This window comes from Zootoca vivipara, chromosome 6 (genome assembly GCF_965207765.1).
Source record: "Zootoca vivipara chromosome 6, rZooViv2.hap1.1, whole genome shotgun sequence".
Lineage (NCBI taxonomy): Eukaryota > Metazoa > Chordata > Lepidosauria > Squamata > Lacertidae > Zootoca > Zootoca vivipara.
The window spans coordinates 30,749,723-30,767,777 of record NC_142589.1 but is presented as its reverse complement, the minus strand read 5'-3'; the positions used below and the strand labels follow the sequence as shown (position 1 = coordinate 30,767,777).

The 18,055-nt window shown below is 41.3% G+C and overlaps 1 protein-coding gene across 7 annotated transcripts in view; it reads left to right on the top strand.

The window, feature by feature from the left end:
- The first annotated feature begins 1,170 nt into the window (after positions 1-1,170).
- The window catches only part of CHD9 (chromodomain helicase DNA binding protein 9), an 86,473-nt gene continuing 69,588 nt past the window's right edge, over positions 1,171-18,055 (top strand). For 4 of the 7 annotated variants that reach the window (XM_088671871.1, XM_088671869.1, XM_088671870.1 and 1 more), the window contains exons 1-3: positions 1,174-1,559; positions 11,919-12,026; positions 14,224-14,315. The gene's annotated coding sequence lies outside the window, so the exon portion shown is untranslated. Of the gene's footprint in view, positions 1,560-4,119; positions 4,308-11,918; positions 12,027-14,223; positions 14,316-18,055 lie in introns of all 7 variants that reach the window. The other 3 variants (XM_035121166.3, XM_060276074.2, XM_088671872.1) reach the window with 3 other exon arrangements.

Here is an 18,055-nt window from a genome sequence, read left to right as displayed (position 1 = left end):
TTTCAGATTTGAGACGTTATTTGTATTGTCCTCGTTAGTTCTTCATTCTCTTAGAACAGAGCTATGTTCTTATAAAAGGGAATTAGATGATTTCATGGAGGAAGATAGATCATTTCCAGACCCTCCAAGTGTTCCTATCTTCCAGGGAAAGTCCTGGATTTACAGAAGCCGTCCCAGTTTCTGATTTGATCCTGATATGTTCCACTTTTCCTTAGGATGTATCTATTTTCAGCAGAGAAATTTTGGAGGCTATGGAGTTATGCGACCCCTGAGATAAGTAACTATACAACCTTTAGAAGACATCTGAAGGCAACTCTGTATAGGGAAGTTCTTTTTTATGTTTAATTCTTTATTGTGTTTTTATATATGTTGGAAGCTGCCCAGAGTAGCTGGGGAAACCCAGTCAGATGAGTGGGGTATAAACAAGAAAAGAAAATAATAAAAGGGGGGTTGGACTAGATGACCCTCAGGGTCACTTCCAACTCAACAATTCTATGATTCTAAGCGCAAGGGAAGCCCCATAGAGAGTTTTGTTTTTGTTACCATGTTGTGTATTTTTGTGTTTTTATATTGTAAACTACCCTGTGATTCTCTGGTGAAGGGCAGTGTAGAAATTTAATGGACAAATAAAAATAATACAAGTAACCAATGCATGAATTACCAAATGTAAACATATACATAGATGTATAAGCTCCCCCACCCAGGCTCATTTCTCCCACAGATGTCTATGCTCCCTCCCCCGCCTATTCATTTAAATTAAAATGATATTAATAAAAATATTTTTTTTCTTATATTTATATTATTAATGCATTATTTCTTGAGTTGTAGCAGCACTAGCAGGATTTCCTGAGCCTCTCCTGCCAAGTCCCCTGCCCCGCCCACTCCCCCCCACGCAAAAAAATGGGGCGGGCAAAAGTCTTCCCCTTTTTCAACTCTCCCCCCGCTGCCAACCACCCACTGACTCCACCGCTCACCCTGTCTTCTGACCAATCAGCGAGCGCGTGACAAATATGCAAATACAACCTCCCTCCTCTCTTACCTTATACCACCCGTAACCAACCACCACCTCCCAACCGCCAACAGACATACACGCGAGCCCTCCTTCTCCTCCCTCCCCCGAAAAAAAAGAAGAAGAAAAAGAATTAAGTGTCCCCTCCCCGGGTTGGCTGGGGTCACAGAGCAGGCGGTTGGCGGCGCGCGCGCGGCTTCCCTCTCCCTCTCTGCCCCTGTCACTTCCCCTAGTGAGAGGGAAGGCGCTCGCGAACTAGAGAGAGAGTCCGTGAGGAGAGAGGAGAGGGAGGGAGGGGGGGAGAGGGAGGCGAGGGCGGCTCCTCCAATAGGCTATTGGCGGACGACGACGGGAAAGGGAAAGGGGAGGGGACGGGGGAGTCTCGGGGTGAGCAGGGAGAGGGCGGGGGCAGGGAGCGAATCACGCCGCGTCGCGCCCCGCCCCCCTTCCCCTCAGCCGCCGCCGCCGCGCCACCTCCTTGCCTCAGGCAGGGCCTTTGCCAGCCTGCCAGCCACCCGCCCTCCTCCTCAGGCTCAGCCACCGCCACCGGGTAAGCACTTCCTTCTCTTGCCCTCCCTCAGGCAAGGAGGCGCTGAGGGAAGGAGAAAGCCCGGGTGGGCGGGAAAAATTAGGCGGGGTGGGGTGGGGGGTTGGTGGTGGGGTGTGTGGGGGAGAGAGAAACGGGGGGATTCCCTGAGGAAGAGGGGAGTGGCCGCCTCCTCGCCCACTGCTGCTGCTGCTGCCGCCGCCTTCTTCTCCCTTATGCCACCCTTAACCACATGGAGGAGGAGGACCGCGAGTCCTCTCAGGCGGTGGCCGCCGCCGGGGTCGAACTGTCATGCCGAGGCGGGCGTGGGGCATCGCCTCAGACGCCACCTCTTCCACACACACACACGCGCGCGCAAAAGGGAGGGAGAGGGCGAGGGAGGCTGCCCTGGCGGGCTTGGTGAGTACGTGAGAAGCCGAGGCCCTGTCGTGCCTTGCCCTTCCCACACGCTCACCCTCACCCATCTCCAGGGACGCTGCCAGCCTGAGCTCCCACTCTGCGTTCACACGAGGAGAAGGAAAGGCGCAGCTTGGGCCTTGCTGCTGCTGCCGCCGCCGCCGCCGCCTCTCTGTCACACCTTCTCTAAGCTGTCTTTCCCTCACTCTCTCTTCCACCTTTTTCTTTTTTCCCCCTTTCCCCGCGTCCTTTCTTTGCTCCTCCCTCCTACCAACCCCCTTTTGCCTTCAGTGCTTTCTTCCTTCACCAGTTTTTAGCCCAAGACGGTTTAGGGAAGGAAGTCCTTTTACTTGTTTGAAGGGGGGGATTAATGAGCAATGATTGCAACCCTCTTATGCCACACATACACTCCATTCTTCTTTGAGTTATCCCTGGCTTTACCTCCCCATATATATATGAGAGAGTCAGGTGTATATTGCCTACAGCAGGAATCAGCAACCTTTTTCAGCTGGGGGCCGGTCCACCATCCCTCAGACCATGTGGTGGGCCGGACTATATTGGGGGGGGGGTGAACAAATTCCTATACTCCACAAATAACCCAGAGATGCATTTTAAATAAAAAGGCACAATCTACCCATGTAAAAATATGCTGATTGTCGAACCGTCCGCGGGCCGGATTGAGAAGGCGATTGGGCCACATCCGGCCCACGGGCCTTAGGTTGCCTACTCCTGGCCTACAGCATAATATAGAGGCTGCATACCTATCTAGTGCTATATAGTGCTATTGTAGCAGTATCCCTCCCGAATACCAGTTGCTGGGGATCAGGAGCTAGAAAATGTTATTGCCCTTATGTGCTGCTTGTGAACTTCCTGTGGCCACCATGAGAACAGAGTGCTGGTCTAGATGCAAGGCTAAATAAGGCCTCTGGTCTGATCCAGCAGGGTACTTTTTACCTGTGTATGAGGTGTATAGGGTAGTAATGAGCACCACCTCCCACCCAATATGCATGTGTCACACACACAGAGAGGTGGTGTAATAAATGGTGGACATGTGCTTCACATCAAATTTGGTGAGGACACAGAACGTCCAAGTTAAAAGGTAGAATGCCGCTATATCACAGCTGCTGGGAGGAAGAGAGGGCTGTTACTTTAATGCCCTGTTTGTGGGCTTCTTGGAGGAATCTGATTAGCCACTGTGGGAAACAGGTGCTGGTCTAGATGGGCTACTTTAATGTTTCTGCAGGGATATGTTTTGCATGTTGAGGAGGTCATTAGAGTGGTTTGAAGTAGCTTCCTAATCACCACCCCACTTTACAACAGGTTTGGGGGCAAGGTATACTTCTTCTCTGGTGGCGTGGATGTAGTTGGCTGCCTGCTACATTGGTTGGCAAAAATTATCCTCTGGTCATATCTCCAGATCAGAAACTCACATATGCATTTTACATACTCTCACATGGTCTTTGGTGCCTTCTTCTACTACTGGTAAATTGGCAACTCTTCTCCATAAAATGTATTTACTATCTTCCACTTGTCAGGAACTGGGAGTCACCTGGTACTCCAGTCTGTAGCACAAGACCCACTTCCAAGTACCCATGCAGTCAAGAGGAGGGGCTGACTGATAAAGGGGCAGAGCTCATACTTAAGGGTTGAAGCCATGCACCCCAGGAGGAAATGGAATGTTAAGGGAAATGCTGTGTTTAAGGTGTGCTTTTGAATCCTCTGCCACCAAGCAGTTGGAAGAACTCATCCCAGCAGCTTCACTTTACACATTGTGCTCCATGACCTGTTCACCTACCTTCTTCCTTGCCAACCCAGCACTTTGATGTCAGTGTACAAAGGAGGAGACAAGCACCTGGAGAGTCTCTGCCTAGTACTGGTGGGCTGTGCAGCTATTGCTACCCCCATTCTCCTTTCTCTCATGGCTTGGAGCCAAGCATAGGAATATGGGGATACAGCCTCAGAACAAATGGGAAGAGCCCTTTGGACATGTACATTGTGTCACACTCAGGCTTGCAATGTGTGAAGGGACAGTAGAGCTGCATAGGGAGACACAGCTACCAAATATACTCATTGGAGTTACATTTTAGCTTAAAAGTGGTCACTCCCTCTTACGTCTCTTTTCCTTCTGAGTGTGTGCTGTTCCATCCACTGTATTCTCTCCCTGCAGACAAATAATTGAAGGAGGAACAGCTTTTCAGTAGCGCATGCTCCAATTTCAAGTAGGAGGAGGCTGCTTCTCTTCACAAAACAAAACAGCAGTGGCATCTCTGCCAGGACCACCCTGTGATTGGACCTCTAGCCCTGAGCCACCTGTTGAAGACCAGAGCACTGTTGTAATAGAAAGGTGGTCAAAAGGTGGAAAAGTTACTTACAGCTTGCTGGAAAGTTGGGATAAATACATGTTGATTTCAGTTGTTGGGAAAACAGAAGTGTAGAAATTTAGTATTGGATCACAATATAGCAAGTAGGGTTGAGACCAGTGTGGTTGGGAATGTTAACAGAAAGTTATAAGAAACTTCTCAAAATGAAAGTAGCAGCCCTAGTGCTCATTTTTATTTTGAAAATTGTACTGGAATTGCTTTAGCACTAGATGGTAGATGTAGTGCAAGTAGATGAGTGCATAATAACTTTTGGATAAAATCATGTACAGTACTGTAAAAACATGTCAATTTATATATTTAACAGTGCTTTATCATATTTTTATTCAATATGACCATAGTCTGATAAGATTGGATCATTATTTTTACAGATGGGAAAAGCTGGTGTGACCTGGCATTTCTGAACTGAAATTTGAATTCAGGCCTAGGTGCAGCACATTGCTCCATGGATCATCTAATCAGATAAAAAGTTGAAGGAGTATGTGGGAGTAAAGAGTAATAACATATTGTAAACTGTTTGGATGACACTGTCTTCTGCTAATGAGGAAGTAGGGATAATGAAGTTGCTTATGTCATTTGATAAAGGTCTGTTATGTAGACCAAATAAAAGGATGAGGTATAGACTCTTCATCATATAGACATTTCTGTTGATGGAGGTTATTTAATTGGAGTAATGTAGGGATTCCAAGCTGTAATCCTCATGTGCTAGATACTGACTAAATTTAAAGGGCTTGGAATATGAGTGGTTTTCCATCAGTAGTATTAGTGTAGTGAAAGTAAAAGTAGTTGGCTGGTATTTATTGGCCAATATTTGAAAAGTCTGAAAGGTGATTGTCCTTGAGAAAGGTTGGTGACTATTGAATACATTTTCTAGAGTTTCAAAATTCATGGCAGTCATGTTTATCTTTCTCAAGAGCCTTCTTGTATTGCTGCTTTGTAGCTCCACTTGTTGCCTCATGTGTCTTTTTCTTCATTATCTTAGGTTATAGGGTTTACAGACAGTTAAACATTGATATTTCTGATGCTATGTCTTGTGTATTTTCTGTAAGTGGTAGATTAAACTTTTGCATGTGATTACAATATCACAAATAATATCTCAATCAGATGCATCCATCCAAAAGAGGGACTGGAATTTTCTTTCTGGTCAACATGTAATAACCTTCCAGTAATAACCACATTGATACTGATACTCTTTCTCATTTTAAATATGTGGAAAGTACAGAAATGATCATTCTCATGAAATTAATAGGAAATGAAAATACACATTGACAAAAACTCTGTTTAGAAACTTAGTTTGTGACTATTGGCCTGCCATTTGTACTGATATCTCATAAATGAAAGAACTATCAGTAGTGTACAGTGGTACCTCGACAACCGAACGCTTCGACTTCCGAAGGTTTCTACTTCCGAAGTCGACAACCCCGGAAGTCTTTTTGACGTGCGCGCCCCGCGCCTGTGCAAAGCGGCATGCGCAATCGGCGCATGCGCAGAAGCGGCGCTTCGACAACCAAAGACTTCAACTTACGAAGACGGCCGCGGAACAGATCGTCTTCGTAAGTCGAGGTACCACTGTATATTGCATGTTGTTACATTAATGCTTGGTATAAAGAGGAAAACTAGACAGATTCACACATTTTTGAAATATAGTATTCAGTAACTTTTTTGTACAAAATAGTGTAATAGACTGTTTTATTGCTGTTAATCAACATAGAAGTGAGACCTTGCAACTAAAGGGCCTCCCTGTGCTGTCTTCCGTTCAGTGTGCCATTGAACCTCAAATAGGAACCTTGTAGTTCAGGTCTCTCAAGGGTGGATGATTTTCTTTCAGTCAAACTTCAGCATTTCATTGCTATATAGGTGGTAGGGTTTTGTAGAGTGGAAAAGGGAATAAATGCCATTTCCCTATTTCCTGCCCTCTCCAAGATACGTGCAATAAGCTGTCAGGGGCTTGAGCAGGCTAGTTTCTTCTCCTGCCCTTCAGTCCATCTGTCCATTCCCCCTGCCCCACCCCCCACCTGGCCCATATTCAACTGAAACCCTAATACTTAAGTGTCTCAACTGCTATCTGCCATAGACTTTACTGAAACTCACATTTTTGCTTGGCCTCTGGTTTCTGGCCCCTGGACAGAAATAAAAGCTGCCTATAGAAAGCAGTGGTGAAATCTACGATTTTGGGGCAGCACTATGTGTCTGCTTTCTCCAAACAAATAAAATGTGGTAGCCAAGACAGGAATTCCTATGTTTGCCATATAGTGTGAATCTGCAGACAAGGTATTGACTTACTCTAGTATTTCTAACATATATAGGCCAAGCTATCATCAACATACAGTGGTACCTCAGGTTACAGACGCTTCGGGTTACAAACTCCGCTAACCAGGAAGTGGTTGCTCCAGGTTAAGAACTGTGCCCCAGGATAAGAATGGAAATTGTGTGCCAGAGGCGCAGCGGCAGCAAGAGGCCCCATTAGCAAAAGCACGCCTCATGTTAAGAACCGTTTCAGGTTAAGAACAGACCTCTGGAATGAATTAAGTTCTTAACCCGAGGTACCACTGTACCTGAAAGCTCATGGGTTCTTGCTGGTCAGGTTTGGGTAGTTGTTGATGATTTAAAGCATTTTAATTTATATTTGCAAATTTTCAGACTTTGGTGATGGTAGAGAGATCACCAAGAACCCCATTACCTTATTACTGAGTGGCCATGCTTGATTTCAAACGGATAACACTCAGCAACCCAAGTTCACTATTAGTGGGAATGATACACATACAGAACTCTGCATAAACCAGGAAATGCTGGGTCTACAGTAAAATTTATAGTTCACTATACTTCCTTTTTGTTGCTTTTGTGGCACTGACCTGGTTCTTACATTGTAAACCAAACAATTGCTGAACATGAATGTGCAGGCTTCTGGACTGCTTTGCTTCTCACTAGTTGTTTTGCTGCTGTGTTGTACTGAACTAAGCCAAACCATGGTATCTTAGCTTGTTATCCAAATCTGGACTCCTGATTTAGCTCTCTCCAGACTAACCACAAGCTGTAACCAAGGTTTGTTCTTTGTTTACAGCTCTTGATTACTCTGGAGAGAGCTAAACTACAAACTTGGGTTCAGACAAGATGATAGGCCAATCCATGTCTTAGTTCAGTGTGGTGCAGCAGCAAAACCATCAGGGGAAGCAAAGTGGTGGCAATCTCCTCCCTGGGAGCTGCAATGTTCTCATGTTTATGCTAATCCATGGGTCTAAATGAATAGCCTACTTCTTATTGTCAGTTTAAGTTTTAAGTTCTTTTAGATGTTTAAATGTTTTAATTTTTGTATGGATAAATGTTTATTTCTGACTGACGGTCGAATAAAATCTGATTGATTGATTGATTGATTATGCTAATTCATGGTTTGGCTTAGCATGACTTGCAAACCATGCCATTGTAATGTAGATAAAACCACTGATTTGAAGTCAAAGGAATGTATGTGTAATTTAACTCTCATTATTGTCAAGGACTTTTGTTGTTTCTGAAAATTGCATCAAGTTACTTAATGGATGAGGTTTAAAAAGGTAAAGGTAAAGGACCCCTGACAGCTAAGTCAAGTCACAGACGACTCTGGGGTTGCAGCGCTCATGTCACTTTACAGGCGGAGGGAGTTGGCGTTTGTCCACAGAGTTTTTCAGGGTCATGTGGCCAGCATGACTAAGCTGCTTCTGGAGCAATGGAACACCGAAACCAGAGCATCGCACGGAAACAAAGTTTACCTTCCCGCCAGAGTGGTACCTATTTATCTACTTGCACTTTTTGGCGTGCTTTCAAACTGCTAGGTTGGCAGGAGCTAGGACCAAGCAACGGAAGCTCACCCCGCCGCGGGGATTCGAACTGTTGACCTTCTGATCGGCAAGTCCAAAAGTCTCAGTGGTTTAGACCACAGTGCTAATTAGGAGGGGAAGGCTATTGCTTGAACTTGAGTTTGTAGAATATTTATCTTTCTGATACCTGAAAAACTGAAGAAAGAAAACTTGGAGTGATGTATTTCTGTGATGTAATTATGTTCAAGTCTTAGGATTGCACCCTTAGTGAATCTGCCCTTTGATATGAGGGTGGTTCTTAATAAAAGTCTGTTCATGTTTTGTAAAGTAAGTAGCACACTGCACATGCTATTTTAAATACACAAATTTTCAATGACTTACTTTTCGTTGCTTGTTATGAAATACTTCCATCTCTATATCCCTGTTTTTGTAAAAGGTCTTAAGAAAACATATCTGTTTTTTTAGACCTTGGGTCAGATTGTATAGAAGACAGGTGGGTGCCATCAATTTCTCAGTCTTTTAGGAGTTGGATTGCATTATGTTTTCCTCTTTTTAAAAACGCTTTTTATTCTCAATTGACATATGTTTGAATACAGTACGAGAATTCTGAGTGATTTCTTAAGGGTTTATCAACTGCCTTGGTTTTGGAATCAAAGTTGAAGTGAGTGTAGAGCCTGCCATTTCCCCCCATCCAGGAGTCATTAAAATCTCCTGACTTTCCACAACAGAAGCCTAATTTTTCTGTTGGTGGCAGTAATGCTAGGATACTTTGCTAATGGTCAGTTCATGTGCACTTGAAATAATACTTGGTAGGTGGAAATAATTTGAACCATTGGAAACCTTTACCTAGCATTCTTATTGTGTGCTAGAATATTAGTCTGCAACTTGTTTAGCTTTTCTGTAGCTAATTTTGCATTGGAGGTAACATTCATGTTGAAGAACCAGTACTCACTGGCTTACAATGTAAATTGTAACTAATTATACCATAAGCAACATGTTAAATAAATGCATCTCCTATTCCGCTTGGAAGCTTTACATTTAAGTGTGGTAAGAAAATGATTTTATAACCTGTATGTAATTAGCATGTAGTATATGAATTATTAGGGACCCAGGTGGCACTGTGGTTAAACCACTGAGCCTAGGACTTGCTGATCAGAAGGTCGGCGGTTCGAATCCCTGTGACGGGGTGAGCTCCCGTTGCTTGGTCCCAGCTCCTGCCAACCTAGCAGTTCGAAAGCACGTCAAAATGCAAGTAGATAAATAGGAACCGCTACAGCGGGAAGGTAAACAGCGTTTCCATGTGCTGCTCTGGTTTGCCAGAAGCGGCTTTGTCATGCCGGCCACATGACCTGGAAGCTATACGCTGGCTCCCTCGGCCAATAATGCGAGATGAGCGCGCAACCCCAGAGTCGGTCACGACTGGACCTAATGGTCAGGGGTCCCTTTACCTTTACCTTTATATGAATTATTATAATGAGTGAATGTGCCTGGTTTGGAAGTACCCTAATAGAGAGGAAACATACATGAGGAATAGCTCAGTTGGTAGATTGTGAGACTCTTAATCTCAGTGTCATATGTTAAAGCCCCACATTGGGAGAAAATTCTTGCATTACAGGGGGTTGGACTACAAGATCCTCATGGAACCAAGGTCTAGGATTCTCAAATGGATTACAGGGCTAAACTGCCCACCCAGCAGATTCCATGGGGGTCAATTATAATTTCCCCCAAGTATTCCAATTGTAAAATCATTTTAGTCCACAATTAGTGTTATGTCCTATTAAAAGTGAATATTGATGTGTTTCCTTTTTTTCATATTTTGGGAAAAGTTGACCAGAAAAAAATGTAGACTCTCTTACTGTTTATCTGACTTAACTGCCAGATAATTGGAATGTGAGTGAAGCAGGAAGAATGTTTCTTTGCTACAACAGCTTCCAAACTGGCACAGTAAAAGCTGATGGGATGGGCCTGTTGTTGTCACATGATGACAGGAAGGCTAGCTCTGGGTCCAATGGATTTTGCACTGGCCCAGGTCCATCTGTCTGCTCTGGAGGATACCTCTACTGTATCTGCCAGCAGAAGCTTCCCACTAGCCAGGTGCACTGGAGCATTCTGATATAGCCAGACAGAGGGGAACCTCTATCTCATTCAAACCCCCTTCAGCATGGTAGATCCAGGGTTTAGAATGCTAAGTAAGAACCTTCCAAAATTACTAGAAAATAAAAGTTTGTATGAAAACTTTTAGCCACAGCTTGTGGAAATAAAGGAAGAAAGCTGGCTCTTTACATTTTAGAACACCATATGTGTTTACAAGCCTTTCTGTTTTATTCTGGAAATGCTACAAACAATATTTCATGCAATAACAAATGAGGTAACAATATTTCTTTACCAGTAAGCGTGCAAGTATAATGTTATAGAAACCCTTGTTGTCTTGGTTTCTGAAAATATGTAATTTAAGAAAATACCTTCTGGGTCAGATCTCTGGTCAGTTTGTTTCTACTTGTAGCTGTAGCCTTAGATTAAGTTTCTAACATTGCAAGACACTTTGAATATTTTTATCTCAACTGACAGCTAATGTTGGGAGAGTCATTGAGGTTCCTTTCATCAGTTAATTTCTTAAAGTTTTAAACATCTAATGTTGTCAATGTATCAGCAGAGTGAGTCTCACATTCCTGTATTTTCCACTGGAGGTGGAAATAGAAGCAATGTTGATTTACGAAACTGCCTTAGGAATCAGAAACCTTACAAAATTTGGGTGAAAAAATAATTATAAAAATACTACCAATATAATCATTAAACTTAGTAAAACAGTAAAAAAGCCTATATCCAGTTGTTATTCATTTAAAGCTTGAACCAATAAAAAACAGTTAAGCAAAGCAGAAGAAAGCATTCCAGGACCAGGGTACTGCTCCAGAAAATGCTGTTTTGTCGGTTTTGAAGGCACAAGAATCTCTCTCTCTCTCTCTCTCTCTCTCTCTCTCTCTCTCTCTCTCTCTCTGCCTTTATTCAGTAAATACTTAACATTGCAAAATATTGATTTCACAGAATTGAAAAATATTGTTAACACCAGAAACTAATAGCCAGTTTTATTTTCTTGCTATCGTATGTAGACAGTACATCCTGAGTATTTTGAGGACTAAGCATTTGACTTAGTATTACTAAGTATGGTGTGTGTCTTGGAGAAATTTTGTTCAAAGCACTTGTATTCATGCATGTAATTATTATGTATCTCTTGTATTTTGTGGAGGGAAGAGGAGAGGAAAATTTGGCCTCTGAATTTCCAAATATTTTATAATTTCTTGTTTTTTTAAAGAAGTGTTCATATTGGTTATTATTTCTGAGTGTGTTCAAATAATTGTCTATGATCCTTGCTTAGTTAAGAAACGTTTCTCACTCTTCTCAGACACAAATGGGGGAAATAATGGGTCCTAATTAAAGAGCTTGAAATTAGAGGACAGCTTGAGGCATATAATGAATGTCATGTTAAAATATTTACAGATAAATATAGATCATAGTATAAGCAGGAATGAAAATTGTATATATATTTTTGTGAGAACTTGAAATAAATATTCCTGAGGTTGTTATGCATGATCAATGTTTGTTATTAAATATATGTGTATACACACACATTTATCTGACTACCATGTTATGTATTTTGCATACCACCTCAGAAATACTTATTTAAAAGGCTACAAAGTTATTTGCAGACTGTTAGCTGTTTTTGTCTTGCAGTTTGGTTATGTGATGGCTCTATCTTAACCTTCATAATAATCTGGGTTTTCCCCTTTTTTCTTTCCCAGTTCTTCTGCTGTACTGACAGTATTGCTACAAGGAAGTATTTGTGATTGACCACAATGTGACACAGTGTGACCCACCAAAGGGAACCAATTTTTACAGTACTTCAAATGGTATGGTGATTGTTCTGAAGCTAGAATGTATTTATCAAGCATCTGTCTTAGAATCATTCAACAAAATGTATTAATTGCTGAGGTGATTGCAGATCTATATTTTAACTCTAGTAATGTTGAATAGCGTGTGCCACATCTAGGTGGTTATTTTTATTTGCTAAATGACAAGAGGGAGTAGTTTTGAACTGACTGTCTTGGAGATTTATGGGTTTAGTTGCCTCTGCCTAAGCAGGTAACTAAACAGGGTCTCACAGGAACATATATGATAGAACATATAAATACTGCATCCCTGACATAAACCAAGGCTTATGCACATGAGGTCATCTTGTGAACCTTGCAGCTGAAATGACATGTCTTCCTTGATTACAAGAAGAGGCTCTGGGACAGTATTTCCCTGTAATTTCTGATAAAGGTATGAGTTGGACAGAATATATGCTAAAAAATTGTAGTTTGATTAATTCATATTTTATTATTTTATATGTTATATTGGCTTAACAACAAATCTGTTATTGTGCATGTTACTACTATGGAAATTCCAAATCTGTGGTTCTACAGCTCCTACAGTATTTTGGAAATAAGTTGTTTGCTGTCAATATTGTTTAAAAATAAATAAATAAATAATTTAAAAAAAATAAAAACAAAGTAGTTTAATTAGTTGCTACTTTGTATGACCCTGCTGCATGAGGACAGCCAAGATCCCTAAGTGTTTCTATTAAAATAAATTGTCATCAAGGCTGTGAAACATAGGGCTTAGAAGGAAGGATGAATCCTGAGAAGTGCAAGCAGGGCCTTTACTCTTGCAGTGTGGCTTCCCAACTCCCTCTTCTCCACTGTAGTTATCTGCAACTCTGAAAATTCATTCATGAGGTTTGGGAGACTCTCTTCACTCTCCCCACCCACCCTGGCTCCAATCCCTTTACAGAAGGGGAATCTGTAGTGCTCCATATATTGTTGGACTCCAGTGTCCTTACTGGCTGGAACTGATGGAAGTTCAGCAACATATGGAGGGTCAGATGTTTCTCCTCCCTGGTTTACAGCATTGACCATGGTATAGTGTTATTTGGCATTAATGCTAACCATGATTAATTTTAACCAGAACGTGCAAACTTTAATCTTTCTTTAAAATTCACGGGAGGAAGTTCATAAAACCAAAGGGTACTCTCAATCTCATAAACACTCCTATTTTTTATTTTATTTAAATATTGGTTAATTTTGTAACCTCATTGTTACAAATACAGTGGAACCTCTACTTACAGACATAATCAGTTCCAGAAGTCTGTCTATAAGTCGATCCGGGTCGCTGGTAGAAGCACCATTGTGCGCAGGTGCATTTGGCGGCAGCACACTTCTGCACATGTGCAGCCGCTTCTGCCCAGGCACAAACGGCAGGAGCCACTTCTGTGCATGCACGAACCACGGCAAACCTGGTATTTACTTCCGGGTTTGCCATGGTCACAACTTGGATCGGGCCCAAGTAGAGGCGGTCGTAAGTAGAGGTTCTACTGTATGGATTTTTCAGGAGACTGCATTTTTTAAAATTAAAATTTAAGTACAGTGGGACCTCGACTTACGAACTACTGTACTCAACATCCGACGTTTTTGACTTACGAGCGGAAAAAGTGGCCGCGCGCTTACGATTTTTTCGACATCCGAACGTAAAACCCATTCACAGCTAGATGCGGTTTCCTCGACTTGCGAATTTTTAGATGTGGTTTCCTCGACTTACAAATTTTTCCATTTCCAATGCATTCCTATAGGAAACCGCTTTTCCTATGGGAAACTCGACTTACGAAGTTGTCAACTTTTGAGTGTGCATTCGGAACAGATTAAATTTGTAAGTCGAGGTCCCACTGTATTTACTTATTTGAGGTTTGTGGTGACAGGACATGTGCCATGAATGAGACCGACTGAAGTACAGCTGTTCAACCAGTGCAATAATGATAAAATGTGATGATGCACTAGCACACAAGTTCTTGTTTTGTTTTGTTTTGATCTGAGTGAGTCTGTTGTCAGTTCCAGTTTATATTTGTACTTGTGGAATGTTTAGTTTGGGCATCCAATTTTTCTACTTTTAGGCTGTGAAGCATTTCAGATAGCATTCCTAAGCAAATATATGGTATTTGAAGTCAACTGAAGCAAGCAATTATTTTGAAATTTTGTGGTTTTCTTCAATACAGTACTGTAATTTGTCTTTCAGATCACTAATACTAATGAATTATCTTTTGGGGATCAAGGATTTCCTAGGATTATGTAAGACATTTGCAATGGAAATGCACTTCATATTAATGGGTAAGGATTATTTTGATTATTTTACCAAATTTAACAGCAAATGAAAGACCAACAAATTCTAACCTATCTGAGCTCTAAGCATTGTATACAACTTATGTCCAGTTATATTGTGGTTCTGCCAGTTTAATTGTCATCTAAACAGATGGTTTCGAATTACCTATTTTTCTACCATGTCATTGAATTACAAAGATGACATATATAGATTCCCCTGGGTAATAGATAATTTGTGTTCCTGGCCTTCATTATTTTCCAGGGACGATTGGCAAGAATAGGAGTCGATGTTGTATGGTCTCTTTTATGCAGTTCAGTTCACCAGGAATTCCAGAATGGAGTAAACTAAGGAACTGACTTTTTATCTTGCATTCTTTGCACTGAAAGGTGTGGATATTTTCTCAAATTTCTTGTTTCAGGAAACTTTCAGATCTGTCAGTGCAGTGGATGTAAGTTGAATGAATTGATGCTAATACACTTACCAAATGAAAACATGATTTTTTAAAAAGGCGTAATCATACTTCCTGAATTTCAATGCCTTTTGGGAAATACGCATGCTCAAGCAATTATTATCACTGTTGGACATTAAAAGAGTGTATATGGTTAACTGATAATCCTCAGAATAGTATGGTTTACACTGTCTTCTTAAAATTCAGGTTTCTAAGACTCCTGTGCAGATGCTCAGGCAATTCCAGTCTCTCTTTCTTACACACACACACACACACACACACACACACACACACACACACACACTCTGCAGATTTTCCATGGCTTTTCATGCTGCATGTGTTGTGAAAAGGGGCACAATGGCTGCAGTGGGAAGGAGTAGCCCCTGAACTCCATTGAATTTGCAGAAAATCTTCCTGCATCTCATTGAAGTTTCAGCTGAAGTAAATGTCAGTGATTTTAAATAAAACTTGATTCTTAAAGTTTGTTCTGTGTTACTTGGAAGTAAGCTACATTTGAAATTCCAGGAAAGTTATTTAGGATAATAATGCATACTTGTGTAGACTGAAATGTTAAGCAATTTAATCTTGGATAGAATTCTCAGGGATGTTGGAGCAGATGACACTGATAAACCTTTAGTAATTTGGATTTTGTGGATCATTTTGTTGGTGGTGATTTAGCATTTTAAGTGGAGTTTCCAATCTGGACCTTGTATAAATCCTTGTAACATAGGAACTTCAATGATAAATTGTGTTAGCATTGATCTATATTTCTTGGAACAGTTTCATTGTTTTACATCTCTGCAAACAAAGTAGTATTTTCAGATAGTAAGTCCATACTGATATGCATGCCCAGTTTGCAGGTAGAGAAAAAATATAAACAGTGAGGTCAGATAGAAATGAAATGTAAAAAATACAGTGTTGTATTCCGTAAACTCGTTCAGTTAGTGCAAGGACATCTGAAGTTCCTCTCTGTCTCCTTTCCCCATGTGCCCCCTAAATCTGTTCCTGGGGCTCCCCCAAATCTCTGGAATAGATTTGGGTAGGGTGCTAGCAGGGAGGAAGGGGTACAGAGCCATTGTGCAAGTGGAAACTTCGTGTTAACAGAACAAATGCATTGGATACTATCCACAATTGGTGACAGTTATGTTAAAACTTAATTTTATTCAGTATAACTACAGTGGCAAGTCACAACAGCAGTAGCTTCCATTGGCTAGATATTTCTGGATTAAGCAGAAGTTGGATGACCATCTGTCATGGATGCCTTAACTGAGATTCCTGCCTTGCAGGGGGTTGGACTAGAGGACCCTTGGGGTTCCTTCCAACTCTAGAATTATATGATTCTATGATCTTGGACTTGCTTATTTGCTTTTTTACATATGGTTAACTGAAATGCCTTAAGTGACTGTACTGAAGTTAAGAGGTATTACTTTAGTCAAGAGCTATGGAATGGATATGCTGATATAGTTTGTGGTGGGTTTATGTAGGAACTACCATGGTAGCTAAATTAATTGATATGGTCAGTTTTTGTGTTGCTGCAACATAAATTATAATGCAGAAATGTTAGATAATGTGTAGAATGTATTATGACTCTACCTGAGGTGGAAGATTGAACAATAATAATGTTAAATGAGAGTATACATCCTCAAAATGTGAGTAGATGAACCTGATAAATTTTGAAGACCCCCCCCCCCCCCCGGTAAAACTGCTTGAAAGTTCAGCAGCTTGGTAGGGATTAAACCCTCCACTTAAGATCAAAACAATGTCACAAAAATGTATCAAACCATAGTTTTCACAGTGCCAGCTCAACACCTATGGGAAGCCTGCAAGAACAGCATTCTGTATTTCCTTGTGATTTCCCACAACTGCCTTCAACAGTGATGGTAGTACATAGCCAGCCAGCCATGAATTTGTCTAATCCCCTTCTAATACTGAACTGAGTCATAACAGTAATGTCACTGACAAACAAAAACATAAATAGTAAAAATCCAGTATTGATCCACATTATCTTGGAGGTTTCATATCATTGCAAATAAAATAGATCAGGAATCCCTAAACTCGGCCCTCCAGATGTTTTGAGACTACAGTTCCCATCATCCCTTACCACTGGCCCTGTTAGCTAGGGATGATGGGAGTTGTGGTCCCAAAACACCTGGAGGGCCGAGTTTGGGGGTGCCTGAAATAGATTTACAGAAATTTGTTATAGCCCTTTTGATGACAAATCAACAAATTCCTTGAAAGAATACATTTTTAAAAAGTAAGAAGTTGTAATAAATCTTATTTTAAAAAGTAGCATGAGCTTCCTGAGCTAGGATTGTCATGACATTTACTGAGATGATGGGAGGGGACAGCCTGGAAATATAAATAAACTATGGTTGTAAGTATGATGTACCAAGGAGGAAATCAACAGATAGACACTTACATTCAGACATCATATTAAACCATAGTGTAACATAATAAAAAAAATTCCTTCCAGCAGCACCTTAGATACCAACTAAGTTTTTCATAGGTATGAGCTTTCGTGTGCATGCACACTTCTTCAGATACACACTTCTTCAGATAAACTGAAGTGTATCTGAAGAAGTGTGCATGCACATGAAAGCTCATACCTATGACAAACTTAGTTGGTCTCTAAGGTGCTGCTGGAAGGAATTTTTTATTTTATTTCGACTACGTCAGACCAACATGGCTACCTACCTGTAACTAGAATCATAGTGTAACATGATGTTAGTGATCCTATGCAAGCCCTTGGGTTCACATTTTCTCCCATCTGGTAGGAATTATGGGTTCCGGTCGGTTTAGCTTTTGCTTAACAAGTAGTTTTATCAGACCTGAAAAACTAGGTTTACAAACAAGCCACATGGTTAATTTGGCATCATTGTTTAGAAAGCTAGTTCAGATTAACCAAATGTTAGAATTCTGATCTAATGCTAAACTGTGGTTAAGTCAAATCAGAAGAGAAAACTTACAATCATGCAAATGCACTTAAAGAGGAGGGGGAGTGGCAGGGATGGTGATGGTGTGGGGGGGGGGCATTTGAACCTTAAGTTCTTTCCCATCATGCTAAACCACATACAGTGGAACCTCTGTTTATGAACATCTTGGTTTATGAATTTTCAGTTTACGAACGCCGCGGACCCATTTGGAACAGATTAATTCACTTTCCATTACTTTCAATGGGAAAGTTCTCTTCAGTTTATGAACGCTTCAGTTTATGAACAGACTTCCGGAACCAATTACACCCATGCTTCGGGTTAAGTACGCTTCAGGTTGAGTACTCCGTAGACCCGTCTGGAACGGATT